At 34.8% G+C, this 16,228-nt stretch overlaps 1 protein-coding gene across 4 annotated transcripts in view; it reads right to left on the bottom strand.

Annotated features, from left to right (window-relative positions):
- LOC111509256 (UNC93-like protein) overlaps nt 1-16,228 on the bottom strand; it is a 175,605-nt gene that overhangs the window by 34,267 nt on the left and 125,110 nt on the right. The window lies entirely within an intron of this gene.

Genomic DNA, 16,228 nt, shown 5'->3' with positions numbered 1-16,228 from the left:
TTATTCACTAATCAGTGAATTGAATAATCAACCTGATGAACACCTGCGCTAATACAATAATTACTATTTCGAATAAAAGAATTTCTGGATCGATTCGACAATACTCTGGAATATTTCTTGGAGGCAAATTTCCTTAAGACGCTGATACGATAATGCTTTTTCTTGATTGATTCTAAATGAGTAACGATTTAAAAACATCCTAATTATTATCAACTCATTTGTGGACACGAATGGACCAATTTCAATTAACTACAATAAAAACTGCCAATTATCGAGGTTAACGATGGGAGGCTACATTGTCAAACAGAAGAACTCACCAAAACGATGTTAGTGACATGGATAAAATAGAGATAATCATCGAGTAGAATAATGAGTACCTACTACTGATATCATGTGGAAAAGAGCAATATTTTTTTCCTTTCTGTTCATGTGCGATAATTTGACACGAACGTCAAGTACCAAGGTCACATTTTGACATATTCTTCGACTGTAATAGCTATTTTCCATGCATATTATATTCAGAACCGGCAACAAAAATTTGCAAATTTCGACGTAGCGAGTGAATGAACTGAAAAATGAAATAATAATATTGTCAGTGTCCACAAATGTTTCTGAGTCGGTACGTTAGTCTGAATATTTAACATCAATATCAGGTCGCTCACTCTATTCAAATTTCTCTTTCTCTTCGAGAAAAAAAATTATGTGAAACAGGCAATTCCGGGTAAGTTCAGCATTACCCTGTACAGTATATGAATATTTGTTTCTGATTTTGAGGTTTGAATACTCGTATCGTGATATTTGTTGTTAATTATCCTATTATTTTGATTTGAGGAAATAATCCATTGTATATTCAAGAGCAAGATTCAATTTCATATATTCACAGTGCCAAAGTTCATGAAATTTCACTTTTACTCGAATCTTTCACGATATTTTCATAATTAAGAAACTAGGTCATGATATATTCGGAGAGTCGTAGTTGAAAAACAATATTTTGGCAATAAATTACCATAAATATTGTGGCCAACTTTCGAGTGTCAAGGCCTCGATATCTGCTAATTAATTTAATATATTACGATCCATAACTGATAGTCGAAACATGTGTATTTTTGTCTTTCACTCCAGTTTTGGAACTTGTTGAGATATGAATCAATCTTGGGGCTGATTGCCTTGTTTCGATCACAACTTGGTAAATGCATTCATATTATGATTAGTGGAGGCAAATTGGGAAATGAAGACTTATGGAATCGACTGATTCCATTACAAATTTTATTACCTGTAAACATTTCTGATGGTTTGGAAGATTTGCTACATTTATGTAACTCACTGAATCTTGAAAAATATTAAAAATAAATCATTCACAACATTCTTATTAACTTCAATCAGGGTAATAAAAAATCATTATGGTATTACTTTAATGACCCGGTTCACAAAAAAATTAAAATTTAATTCACCATAGTTCCTATTTACGATTCCAATAGGGGAGACCGGATATGGTTGTCACACGGGTTGGTTGTCACGGCGGCCATATTGGAAAATTGAACGAACGAAAGAGTTTATCGAACAAAATCGAAGGATTGCGAGAGCAATATCTCCATTCTAACGTCACTTCCGTTCACTCTCACACTTTGTGAGGGAGATACATACATATGTTATCATTTCATGTATTTTTGATGTGACATATGTGGTTCATGATATCACTATCCGTTTTTATGAATGAATATCAATTCAGAGTTATTTCAGGGGGTTATATTTTGAAATATGTTTTGGGGCTGGTTGTCTCAACTTGACGGGGGCTGGTAGTCACATGTGACAATCAACACCATATATTCGTGCTGCATTTTTTATTGACTTTTTGAGCTTCCGCTACATACAATTTTGTTTGTTTCAGAAAAAGTCATAGGAATGTCATGGCATCGTATGAGAAAGTCTGATCGACTAGTATTACACGCAGTGAAACTGCGTGCTGCAAAAGAATATATTTTGGAATTAACTATTATCGCACTCTGACACGGTTTTGTGAAAAATTCACTGTTGAAGAGATAAGCAACACGGTGTTATTAATACCATCAACAAAAATTGATTATCAAAGGTATAGGCAAATCTTCACCGACGAATAGAAGGAAGAATTAGAAAGATACATACTTATGGCCATAAGTATTTATTTCGGTTCATCTCCCGAGGATATTCGAAAAAAAAGTGTTACAGTTACCAGGTTACATTTGTCAAAATTGTGATTTCGAATTTTCACTGAATTTTAGACTGACTAAATATAATTTCGCTAGGATGGTTATTTATAGTTTACAAGCATTGCGGCCTGATGGATATTTTTGTTATTTTAGTTACCAGAAGGATGACACTGTGTGACTAACACGAGACTCAATTTGAGAATATAAATGAGGCTTCCGGAGGCGGTTCGTTGCAAATCCAATCTTCTAATCGACCACCGATCGAAATTATTTCTCTGTATTTCTTTGCAGCCTTTAATGTAAGGCACCTAGATTATTTTTCCTTTGAAACAAATGAGTAATTTGATTTTCGTTGACATGTTATGCCTTATTATATTCGTAAATCAGAATGTAATATTAAAAGTTTCGAGTAATTATCAAAAAATGAAACGTAATGCCTGTCTCACTATTGACCAATCTATATATGATAATAACAGAAACGTTACTTCCTACTCATCATTTAATGACTCATTTTTTTCCAAAAGTTTTTCTCTGTCTATGACCGACATATTTTGATCGAGCAGAGAGAGAGAGAGCAAATTACTTTTTTCAGATGGGCACATCTGGAATGGATTACTGCGAACAAAATACATTTATATTACTAGATAGGATCCACAAATGTAACATTACTTTACAATATTTCTCTTTTAGACCAATAGGTTACCAAACAGGTAAACTTGTTTACTCATCGTATCCAAATATTCACAAAAACATTTTTTACAATGCTCACAAACTGACAGACACAGACTTGATGATTAACACCGATGATAATTTTTGATTCTTTTGGATTCACAAAAGGGAAATAGGGAAAATTTCATACATTTGCAAACATAACCTAAAATAATAGTTTATGGTAATGGTATCACAATTCACATCACACACAGACACACCACTGTACCATCACACGAACAGCGATATAAAGATATATATATTTATAAATGAAATTAAGTAAGCCATATTGGTCAACAGATCTACATAATAATTCTACACGTATGGAGTCGCTACACCAGTGTATAGACATTTTATTGTGGACGCATTTTTAAAATTGAGCGTTTCTGTTGGATTTTTCAAGAAAGAACTTTCTTGATAAGCCAACTAATATTTTCAAAAAATCAGAATGCTATGTGGAAGGTGGGATATTCAGTGGAGAAAGTCAATGGGAATCCAAAAAGCCAAGCAATGAATTAAATATAAACCTTAGAATAAAGAGATAGAAAAAAAGATGACTTCAATACAGAAAAAATGTAAGAAATATTTTTATTTTACCCTGAAACCAACTTCGAACAATCGACTCCAGCAAACAGAATTTGAAAAATTCAAATACCTTCTGCAGGTAAGTCATAAAGAGTATTTTTGTATGCATTTCAATTACGTTAAAAAATTTTACGCCTACGCGCTGAAAGGTCAGCCTCATAACATTTTTATGTTATAATCGACAGTCGAAACTTCAGATTAGCCAAACTGTCTACTATGGTCAGGGCCGGATTTGGAGGCCCTGATGCAATGAAGGAGTGGATAACCCTTAAAAATAAGTTGAATTTCCAACTTCCCGCTAAGAAGTGGGAAGTGGGCGAAAATCGATGCGTTCAATAGATAGTTTCGTTTGAAAATTTCCATTCAAGTGATTTCGTTGAATGATTTTTAAAATTTTGAGCTCGATGAAGCGAGAAGTTGTAAGGATGATCTGCAGTATCTACCGTTTTAGAATTGATTTTCCTTATTTTACTCCTCTTCAACTCATAGATACAAATTAAAAATTACACATTAAAAAAAGGTATTGCCACTGAAATGCTCGAACAAATTAAAAATTTATAATGAATGGAAACTTGCTTTCTGATATATCGATAACATTATTATTTTTGTGCAAGTACTATTAGATAATATGAACAAAGAATGTTTGGAAGGAAAAACGTGAAAGTTGCTTGAATATTTTTAATCTTCATTGTGGGGCCCCTCTCCTGTGGAGGCCCCGGGGCAGTATCCCTCCTTGTCCTCCCCTTAATCCGGCCCTGAGTTTGGCTAATCGGCAGTTTGCACTGTCGATTATAAAATGAAACTGCAATACTGACCCTCAGCGCCTATACGTATGAGTTATATTAACATTCATTTTATAGGATGTCAATAAAAAAGATAGTGTTTCGTGGTATGAAGACGGATGATTTATTCATTTCTAAAGAATTTTCAACATTGTTTCTACGTTATCTAATTACTTGTTTGTTTTACATTGTTCAACAATTCTAGGATTTCAATATCAAATTACCCAGCTCATTGGAATATATCACTTTTGGCGTCGAACCTCCATATGAAAATCAATGCAAATATTTTCAAACTATTGAATATCTCAAAAATAAACTCTGTACACGCCAGTGAATTTGAACTGAATTGTTCCTTTCTCCTCAGCGGAGTTCACGATCAAGGAAAGCAATAACGGATTTTTTATGAATTGTTAACATTATCTTGATGCGGTTAAGTTCTTGTTTCCAGTCAGCTGATTGGTCGTTGAACCCAATCAACCGCGTAGCTTCGACAATAATGTTTCTAAATCAGAGAATTGATAAAACGAAAGTCGTATTTATGTCTGACTGTGCAAAAAATTTCGACTAAGCGAATATTTCTAGTCAGGTTAATTGTTCATGTTCTCAAAATTATGTCTGGTCAGTTTGAAAGTAGAATGGTGAATTTCACTATGTCGGACTTCAATTGTCTGATATGATTCTAATATGATTTGAAATCTCTGAAACAACAAATAAAATCAAAAAGAATAGTTGAAAATATCAATTAAATTAGGCAATAAACGTGAAATGAATTTACAATAGAATAAAAATAAGCAAAAATGAAAAATTGAACAAATCAAAACAAAATTAAAAAAAAATAAAAACAAATTTGAAAGAGATTTCAAACCAAGTTACTTAACGACGTTTCGATTGTTAGTATCCACAATCGACTTTTAGTAATGACTGGGTCAGTCAAATCATATTTAAGTCATAGTAGACAATGTCCGAACTGGTAAAATATGTCTGGTCGAGTAATAGAAGCTACATAAAGACATTTCTGAAATAAAACTATTTTCTTGAAAATTATTTTGTAAGTTTCGAAAAACAAGCTTTTTCAGCCATTAAAAACTGATCTAATTGAAATGTGCTCACTACGGATTTCATCGAGTGGGTACCTAATGGTCAAATACTTTTAATAAGAAATATGGAATTTGATTGCGAAGGTCAGTACTAAATAATTTCCTAAAAAATATCAGAGGGTAAAACAACTGCAACATTTGGGACACGAAGGTTTTTGACTTCCTACTTTTCCATCATTATACAAAAAAAGTATGAATCTTCTAAAGAAAGGAAGAAAGCAATAATTTCAAAATAATCTGTTTAGAAAAATGTGTAGATCAAGCAGATAAGTATCTTTCAGACACAAATTGGAAAAAAAGCTCTCACAAAACATCTACTTTCATAGTAGATTACACGAAAGAAAAAAATCTCTCGAAACAACTACTTTTTTATGAACATTGAGTTATACAAAACACTTTTCCTATTCAGTTTGTACTCCAAAAACTTGTTATGGAATTGAATCAGATATCATTCACAGGATTGCTACATAATATAGTATATGGTAGTATATCATATACAGCTTGTCAAATGTAGTGAGAGATTTCTCAATTCCGTTTTGGTTCCGCCCACTGGATGTGCGTTCGGTAGAAGACGATGAGAGCGAGCGAAAGAGAGAGAGGTGATTGTAGGCTCCTCCTAGATTTACTATCATATTCTTATTGAAACAATTTTCATAAATCATATTGATACGAAAAAGAAAAAAACTCATCCTTTTATATTAATAGAAAGGTGATAATGTTGGAGTTGAGAAAAAGTGAAATGAACCCTTGAAAAATCGATAAGCTGGCAATGGAAACCAAGTTATTACTCTAAATTCAACGGGGATTTGTTTTTTGTTTTCGTTATTCACAACCTGCCATTTACCAAAATAGACCAAAATAGAGTAGTAGAGAATCCTTCAATTCACCATATCACACAATTTAGATGGTATGAAAGCTTGTCTCGAGATTTATTTATTATATGAATAAAATAATAATTTCCCTAAGGAAGGCAAGTGTCTTATAGCGAAACAGCGATGTCTACCAGAGAGGATGACAGTGTTCCATGTAAGTGCAATTTGTTACCATTCATTTAAAGTAGAACTCCTGTGAATTATATCTGATTTTATTCCATAACAAATGTTTGGAATACAAACTGAGTAGAGAAAAGTATCTTCTGTATAATTCAGTGTTCATGTAAAATTATTTGTTTCGAAAGAATTTTTTTTTCTTTCGTGTAATTCAATGTTTATAAAATAGTAGCTGTATCAGGAGGGCTAGGCTTTCTCCTAGTTTGTGTCTGAAAGTTGCTTCTCTGCATGATCTACACACCCATGTATAGAGTTACTTATTTTCAAATTGATTACTTCCGTCTTTTCTATGGAAGATTCCTACATTTTTTTGTGTCAAGATGGAGTAGTAGAAATCCAAAAACTTTCTTTCCCAAAAATTTTTCACTCCTAAAAAAATAACCCCTTCAATCCAAATAAGATTCCTCTTGGCTGGGATTTATTCAAATAGGTGAATGAATGTCATTACGATGTCGACGATGACATAAGTTGATCAAACTTATTCCGTGACATTAAAAATCGTTTTTTATGAATGAATTGTGTGTATTTTCTATAATGATATCCAATTTGGGATATGGGATATGGGATATGTGAATTATATCTAAATTTCATTCCATAACGAATGTTTGGAATACGAACTGAGTAGAGAAAAGTATCTTCTGTATAATTCATGTAAAAGTTACTTACTTTCAAATTGATTACTTCCTTCCTTTCTTCGGAAGATTCCCACATTGTTTCGTATCAAGATGGAGTAGTAGAAAGCCAAAAACTTTCTTTTCAAAATGAGTCTTCTTATATTCTCATTTCTATTTCAAATAAACTGTGTAATAGAATTGATGGGTTTGGTTTCATTCGGAGTTTATTTTCTTCTTTTTAGAGCTGGTGAACGGAAGCTTGCATTTGGGAATTCAAAACTTTTGTTTCTCTTTATTTTTCAATTATCATTGAACTTGTTCCTCAGTCTGTTTATTTCATAGAATGTGTCATTTTAGCATGGTCTATCCCGACGAGATTCGTTTGAGCTCCACCAAACTATACCTAACCTTTAACGACTTGAACTCTTTGAAATTGGTATGCCGCTATTTCAATTTTTCCCCCTTAATTTCCTTTATTTGATGATATCTATACTATAGAGTGCATAAAAACATTCCTCATTCCATTCATTAAAACTTTACATTTGATCTCATATTTTGAGGGTGTATATAAAAAAACGAGTCCGACATCTTGGGCGGTCCGCCATGTTGGATCTAGAACATAGATCCAAAATAAACAGAATAAAAACCACGGCAAGCGAACTCCAAATTGGCTTCAACTCACTTATTTTTAATAGTGAAAGTTTATGATTTTATAGTTTCTAGTTTAATTTGCGGTTTTTATTCCTTTCCTCACTCCACGAAAAGATATTATACAGGATGTTTATTTAACATGCGGCAAAAAATTAAGGAACTATTCCTTGGAATATCATAAGGATATTTTGTCCTTTGATGATTTTTGATAGGGCGGTTTGTTTCGAAGATACGGGGAGAACAAGAATTTCGACAAGAACCATTTTGCTAATTTTAAAATTATTAACGTAGCCGAAATAACTGTATAGCGTATTACACTGGACCTACCAAGCAATAAAAAATCTAACAAATTCGTTGGTACCGATCCACAACATTCCGATTACAGTGGAAATATTGCTGGGTGTAACGCAATCAGAAACGATCCTGGTGTTTTTAAAAGAGTTCGGTAGCCGATAAGGACAAGATTGGATTCTTGCATCCGAGCGGGTGGTAGTTATTTGTAACAGTTCTTGTAGATTAAGAAACATTACATGTAATTTTTGGTAATAAATGTTTATTGTCGAAATTCGTTCTCGCTCCGTATCTTCGAAACAAAGCGCCCTATCAAAAATCATCGAAGACAAAATATCCTTAGAATAGTCCAAGGAATAGTCCCTTGAATTTTTGCCGGATGTTCAATAAACACCCTGTACCCCCCGTATGCGTTAGTGAATGTTTCATCGTAACCTTAAATTTTACCTTTTACGATATAATCTTATATTATATTTTCAAAACTGCTACAGTTATTTTATGCACTAGAGAGCCAAGAATATTATTTTACGAGAAATGGATTTATTACATCACTTCAGATTGGCGAATCTGAGAAATTATTTGACTTTACAGTTCAAGATGGTAAATGATATTTATATTTTATTTGGATAGAACGAATCTTCTTTCAAAACGAAAAATTATATTGATGCTATCAAATAACTGAAATCAATATTTAGGTTAAAAGGTAAGACCTCGTTAGTCTTTAGCCCGGACAAGTTGTCGTTCGTATGGGGCGACAGCTGATTAACGGAAAAACAGATTTCAAACAGACAGAAACAGATTTCAAGTAGAATTGTTATGAAGGAATAGAACCTAATGAAGTAGTAAAGAAAATGGGGGTTCACATGGCAAGTTCGATCGATTGCTCTGTGTTGATGATGATATAAAAAAATAATAACAAGATACTAATCGGAACCTTCAGTCTCTTTGACATCATTGATTATTTGAAAACATGATACCTGCTTTCAGATTTAATTACATGGTAGCAAAAAACTTTATATAGAGCGTCTGCCGGATATTTGTGAATTTACATGTGGTAGAATTTGAAAGTCATTCGCCCGAAGATGTTTATGAAAAAATAAGCGGACTCGATCACAGGTTAAGGCTGAATATAACCAGTGGCGAAGTGAGGGGAATCCGACAGTTAGGTATTCAAATCCCAACTTACCTTAAATGCAATGGAATTGAATTTTTTATGAATTTTGGTGAACTCCAACAGTATTAAAATGCTGTTCTGAAAAAACTTAATTTGAAAACTTTATGTTGAACAATTTTCACAAGTCGATTCTAGGACTTGATCAGGATGTTTTTTCAATAAATGAAACAGTTGTCTATTATTTTATGACCATTTAGCTGCGTGTGTATGATTTCAAAAGAAGATGATAAAATCAATAGAATCACAAGCTGACAACGTTTTCGTTTTAATTAAAAAATATTCTGAGAATTTGGTGCCTACTATTATGAAATTTTAGTATAGTTGTATTTTAGCGGCCCGGAAAAAAAATTTAAAATTGAAATTATTTTCTGTCGGTAGTAATCATTTATAGATTGTATTAAAATTTTTGTTATACATTTGGAGTGTTTCCCTTCTTTGAAATTTTTCTGTGAATATTGAATCCATCAGAAAAATATGCATTTCTGAAAAGTAACTTGTTTCATAAATGTCAACAAAAACATTCGGCATATAATATTTTTCCTCCGTTGTAAATCTGAATAAGAGTTTAACCGTGACACAAGAACTAAGAAACTGGTTCTAGCAATACTTTCGTTTCAATGAATTCAATATTATTTGAGTAGTGGCGCCAAATGGTTGAAGTCGTTTCTTTTTACTAGACTTCGTAAATTAGTGGAGGATTATTAAAATTCAAATAAGCGGAGCATGTTCTTGATACGGTATCTTACAAGAAAATCATATTCTCCGCTTGAGTTAGCACTGATCGTTTGGAATTCAGTACCTTTCTCTCACGAAGGCCGCCATCTTGTTCATGTTGCGATTTATTATTCATTTTCAGCAAGGTCACGTACTTCGTTGGAATGTATCTAATTATACACAAATGCAGACAATTTGAAGATATTTGATCCACAGTACAGACTATCGACGCGACCTTTCAATTTGTTCAACCTTCCTCATTTTTTCAATAAACACGAATGTTTTGTTTTCATTTGAAAATACAAGTGAACTATATTTAGACTGTATTTGAAACCGCAATAGCGGTCACCTGTGTACGTGTTGAGGTTCATTTGATTTCGATAAGTTGTTGACGTCAACTTACTTATAGACTAATCATGAAACGTAGGCCCGTGCTAAGTTTATGACTAATGTGTGCAGCATAAACAAAAAAGCCCGATTTTCATATAAAAAATTAATTTCACTTTTTCAAAAATAACATTTTGGTTAGTTGCGATCCCAAACGTAATTAGTATCTAAGCCTATGAAAACCGTTCAAGAACTTTTGACAAATTGCCTTCTCACCCACATTTTTAAGTTGATGACTATGAAAATCACATATTTTCGAAAAGTCTATTATTTCGTTTTATCTAACAAAAGGGAAACTACTGCAATGAGAAGGTATTCCAGCAAAATATATTATGAAATTGTCAAATGATGGATGTAAAAAAACCACCCTAGCGAAAAAGTATTCTTTGTTTAGAATAGCATAAAAAATGCCATATACGTATATTTCACATTAGACTCAGGAGTACAAAAATCGTAAAAAACCGGTTAGAATGATTGTGGAGCACAAAGTAATTAGCGATATGGATTAGCAAACAATTAGCTTATGTCTGTCTTGATTTCATAAATCTGAAGCGAACAGAATTAATATATGTTTTTGAATGTTTTTGAAGTACATTGACTTGAAATACGAGGTCCGGCTACTAAATAACGAGACTGATCACGAAAAAGGGTTTTATTATAAACATTATTCTACATTCGAATGCAGCCCTTCAATATATTCTCGTCTCCTCACCACAAACCTTTCCATACGTTTTTTCCATTGATCGAAGCAGTGCTGGAACTTTTCTTTAGCAGCTCTGCGGTTTTTTGTTTTACCGCTTCCATCGACTCAAATCGGGCAGATTTTATCTTCGGAAACAAAAAAAAAGTCGCACGGTACCAAATCTGGCGAGTACGGCGCGTGTTTGAGCACTGGAGTGCGTTTATCAGCCAAATATCGCTTCACAGATAGCGCGTTATGGGCAGGTGCGTTGTCCTTGTGCAAAATCCTCGAGTTGTTCTTCCACATCTTGGGCACTGTTGCCGAAACTGACAAATAGTAAGTCTGGTTGACAGTCTGACCCTCTGGAACCCATTCAGTCATCACGATACCGTTAATGTCGAAAAAACGATCAACATTGCCTTGAATTGTGATTTGGACATCCTTGCTATCTCGACCCTCACTGAAGCGCTTACACCACTCAAAGATTTCCCAAGAGAAGATTCCCAGATACCCAACGCACTACTCATTTTCCCCACCCCTTTAGGGCACCCACAGTCTTGTTATTTAGATAATAGCCCGACCTCGTATGCTCGTGAAAATGAAAGTTGCGGAAGCAAATGCGAAAGTTCAGCTATTTTTCTCTACTACGTTTCAAAAGTTAATAACGCCTGCGTTGAGCAGGAATCTCCAGGTTTCTAATTATGTAGTATTCAAAACAAACGGTCTACTGAAAATTTAAAAACCTAGCAAGTCAGTTACCCTGATTATGAAATTTGTAAATGACTAATCACATAGTTCGAGATTCTCTAGACATTATAATCAGTTTCAAGTGTTGATTAAAAAAATTGAAGAAAACATTAAGGATACAAAGTTGCGGGATGGAAATATTTCAGTATAATCTGATATATCTTCGTTTCCAATTGAGAGAAAAAATTGAATATTTCAGTGTTTTTTTATTGCCACTAGTCTGTCTAACTAGGTGTCATAATGGGAAATCCACGGTCCCTCTTCATAGCAAATTTAAACTGGAACCAAAAGAGTAGTTAGATTTTTTTCACAGACTTTGATACAGTATGTAGATGATGTATTCATGATTTTTGAGCCAGAGAAATCCATCATAGAGGACTTTGAATTTTCAACAGAACCCCGAATAGTAGGTTCACATATGGAATTGAAAACAATGAGAAATTGCCGTCCTCAGCTGTCTTAGCAATAAAAAAAAAGAACATCAATACTTTTGAATATATTACTGATATCTCTCAATATTGTTTATAGGCTTGTTAAATTTTCTTTCAGTGGAGAAATATATGATATTGAGAGAAATATTAGGCTGGAAGCAATGGGTATTTGAGAGCATCTTCGTAAATCTACGAATTTTCGTGTCGAGAAGAGTTTTGCAGTTCTAGTATGTGGGAGAAGTGTTTATTTTTGATTTATTCTACTATAAAAGTTCCAGTCATACCCTTCAGCAAATAGAATATCAACAAAAACATTTACTTAGCATCATGAAAGAACAAAAATAACTCCTTGATATCGATATTTAGCAACAAATAAATTGTTAATTATTCCAGTTGAACATTTTTCGAAAAGAGTTTTTTCCTCAAAAATCATTTTTCTTATCAAGGATCGTGGCACCGGTAGCTCCGGTAACGCAGAGCTACCGACCCAAACTGATCTCCCTCTAATATCGGATCAAGAGCGAGAGCTTTTCAGTTCTTCAACTCCAAATCCTGTTATTGAATTCAGATCAGGTGGTGCAAGCAGGAAGCGACTTGTTCTCCTATACAAGTGCAGGGTATCTTATGAATCTGCCTTGGATAATTTTTTAAGCAGCAGAAGCTTGGTCTGCTTGAGTTGAGAAAACAAAATCCCTCCTGCGCTGATCTGCAAATGTTTACGCTCAAACTATGATCTACCTAAGCCAGAGTGAAAAAACCTGCAAGGCTGAATTAACATCTCGCGACTTACAGATGCCCTCATATGTTAAGATCGCTGAGGTCATTAAGGTGGTAAATTGATACGTCAAACTCAGGAGAACAACTTCCCAAGACACACATTTATGTTGCTTACCTACCTGACGAAACTTGCAGAGTGAGCGGTGATAAGGACCTCACTGAACTGACGATCTTTCTACCTTGAAGTGGATTATTCTTCACAAGGAACTGTCAAGCCTTGGTAGAAAAACATACACTGTGGCAGCCCCGCCGTCGACCCGTTCAGGTGCTCAGCGTTTGAAAGAGTCTGATCCTTTCTAGTTGACTCGAATGATCACTCATCAAAACTCATCACTACATGGCACACTATAATGTGGGAAATTACCGAACTTCGTCTTTCCATTATATCCGGTCTGTCTAATATCACGGGAATGTGGTCGAGGTCCATCACTAGGAATTTTAACACTACTCTGAGCAATTTCCTTTTATACTCTAGACTAACTACGTACCGTAGGGCGGCTTTGTTAATAACTTTTTTATTTGGTTGAGTTTGAATGGGTGTGACTGGTTTAAGCCACATATACCCTCGTGGGTTACGGTATTTACGGGCATGAATACTGATGATACCGTTCCGTGAGATGAGATTTTTCCAGTTCCTGTTCTTTGAGGAACCTTTTCTGAACTACCAATATCCCAAATAGGTTTGGAGATATTGGCAAAAAGCCTATTCTTTGGCTTGATTATTTACTTGTATATAATGCAATTTTTGCCGACAATTCTTCGAAAGTTTCAAGATGTCATTTCAAATAGAAATTTTCAGTTTCGGAGAACAGGTTTTCGGTAAAATGCCTCTTGTAAACTAGACTAAACCACACATCATAACAGTTCTCGGTGTACGTTTCTTCAATTTGACAGTCATCAAGTCCTGCTGTTTTAATGGAAATCAGCTTACCCGGCGGTGGGTAGTCTCTTTTTCACTGATTGTCAGATATTTTTGTCTTCAGGGGCAATAATAGAAAAACACATACTGACTGAATTGAAGGTGAGACCAGTTCATATGTTGTTACGACTGCATATTATTGAGAAGTTATGTCGAGTATCTCTCTATTAGATATTAATGGCAGTTACGCAACTAAGGACAACAACAACGACGTTGTCGATCAATAATGAAACACCATGTACCCGTATATAATTGCAATAATTCTTTGTTAGAAATTCAGGTCATGTTATTTCCACACGTAATAATTGAATCCAGACCTACATGGCTTTCGCTTTAGATACTGAAATAGTAAAGAGCCCATTTACGATGAACGAACGATAATGTTCAATTATATTCAAAAGGAGACTGAAATAAAAGTTTTTATTCTAATTTTTGTATATTCCGTTTCGATGTAATTTAACGTTTCATTCATTTATTTTCTAAAATGAATTCATTCGTTTTGAATATTCAAATGAAGTTGTAAAAAAACATTGTTATCTACCACCAGTGAAAAAAGTGCGTATAATGAAAAGACATATTCTATAACACAGGAAATTGAATGTATAGGGTCTTTCAACAGGTACTTCCGAACTTTGACAATTGATAACGGCCATCTTGTTGAAGTAACGTCTGTCAAATTAGTTGTCATTTATTCAGTCTGTTTTGCCAGATCGCCATGGACGGATATAACATTCAACAACACGTGCAAATAATGAAATTGTTGTATCAAAATTGCGCACTCCGCCCATTTTACGGTTGCCATAATCGTCCTATCGAGGGGACTACTCGCAATGTGGTGGATGAATTTGAGTCCACTGGTTCAGTGAACGATTGATTAACACCCGTATGTCGACCAAACGCAAGATCTGTCTAAAACATCTCCGCTATCTGTGAGAGTGTGCAGGAAAATCTGAGGCTGTCGCTCACGAGAACTCGGCTTCTCGCAGACCGCAACTTGGCGAATTTTGTGACAAAGACTTGTGTTCTCTGAATGGGCTCTGGAGCAGTCGACAACTGATTCTAACTTTCATCGAAAAATCATTTTCAGCGATTTGAGACGATACTTATCAGAGAGCATCCAATGCACCTCGAAAAAGTCACGGTTTGGTATGGATTTTGGACTGGAGGCGTCATCGGTCCATATTTCTTTGAGAACGACGTTGACCAGGCCATCATTGTCAACGGTCTATAGGTTTATGATCACCAACTTTTTTTGGCTGAATTAGATGATCTGAATGCCAACCACATGGATATCGGATATCTCACGTGGAGGTGATGTCAACTGGCCACCGAAATCGTGCGATTTGAGCCCGTTACACTTTTTCTTGTGGGTTTTTTTAAGTCGCAGGTATATGCACAAGCCACAACCACAGCTGTCCGCAGAGACAACATAACCTATGTTATCGATCAAATTTAGCTTGATTTTTACGCCTTATTTATGGAAAATTGGACGTTTCAGATGCGCTTCACATATAATGACCCCAATAGGTCTTTCAAACGAATAAAAATTTCGATTTCTCACGTACACTTTGTTTTATTCAAATTCAAAGATACGAAGCGCCTAATGAATGACCCTGTATAGTTTTGTATGATTATATCTGATCTATAATAAATCGTGTTTTAATTTCTAAGGTTGTTTCTAAATCTTTATAAAATTATTCAAAACAGTTTATTTTCAGTAGAAACCGAATTGAAAACCATTCGACACAAATATTCTGCGAGAAATTAAAATTATTGTTTCAGAGTTTTGTTTTGAATTTGGTGAGATATCAATTGAAAATTGCCAATTTTTGAGAATATGAAGTTGAGGAATTCCACCCATTTCTGTTTTCCATTAAAAAATGTTAGGTTAGGTTAGTGAGTGGTCCTATTCGACCCTCCACCGCAAACCGCAAGGGTTTATTGTGGCTCACACCTATTCACACTCGACCAAATAAACCCAGCTTCTTAACGAAGCCGATTTAGTTTGTATGCTGAGTGGTCTTTCAGGTCACATGGTAAGAGTGTGGCTCTGCCGAACTCTAAAAACCTGATTCGGTCCCCAGCGGGACAGGCTAATTCATCATTTTCTTAATAGAGGCGACACACACTGTCTTCCGACAGTCCGAGTCTCTGCATATGATGATGCAAATGACAGTGACCTGTAAGAAGGCCTGTTAGGTATCGTGTTTCGAAGCTTCGAGCTTCGAAGGGTAAATAAACACCTTGGAGTGAGCCAATTCTGGAAGATTCTGTCAGGGCTTCTTGCCATTCAGGTGTTCAATTACTGTTTGGCAAAGTCTAAAGCGATGCCAATGACAGGTTCTGGTCCGATGAAGCTGCTTGCAGCACCCTCCTTTGCAAGGAAGTCAGCAGCCTCATTGCCTTCCAGGCCAGTATGGACAGGAATCAAGAC

Source organism: Leptinotarsa decemlineata, unplaced genomic scaffold (assembly GCF_025532065.1).
Source record: "Leptinotarsa decemlineata unplaced genomic scaffold, Ldec_3_MD MMD2_tig00000035_RagTag_RagTag, whole genome shotgun sequence".
NCBI classification, from domain to species: Eukaryota; Metazoa; Arthropoda; class Insecta; order Coleoptera; family Chrysomelidae; genus Leptinotarsa; species Leptinotarsa decemlineata.
The sequence above is the reverse complement of the archived record's forward strand: the minus strand, read 5'-3'. Positions and strand labels throughout refer to the sequence as shown.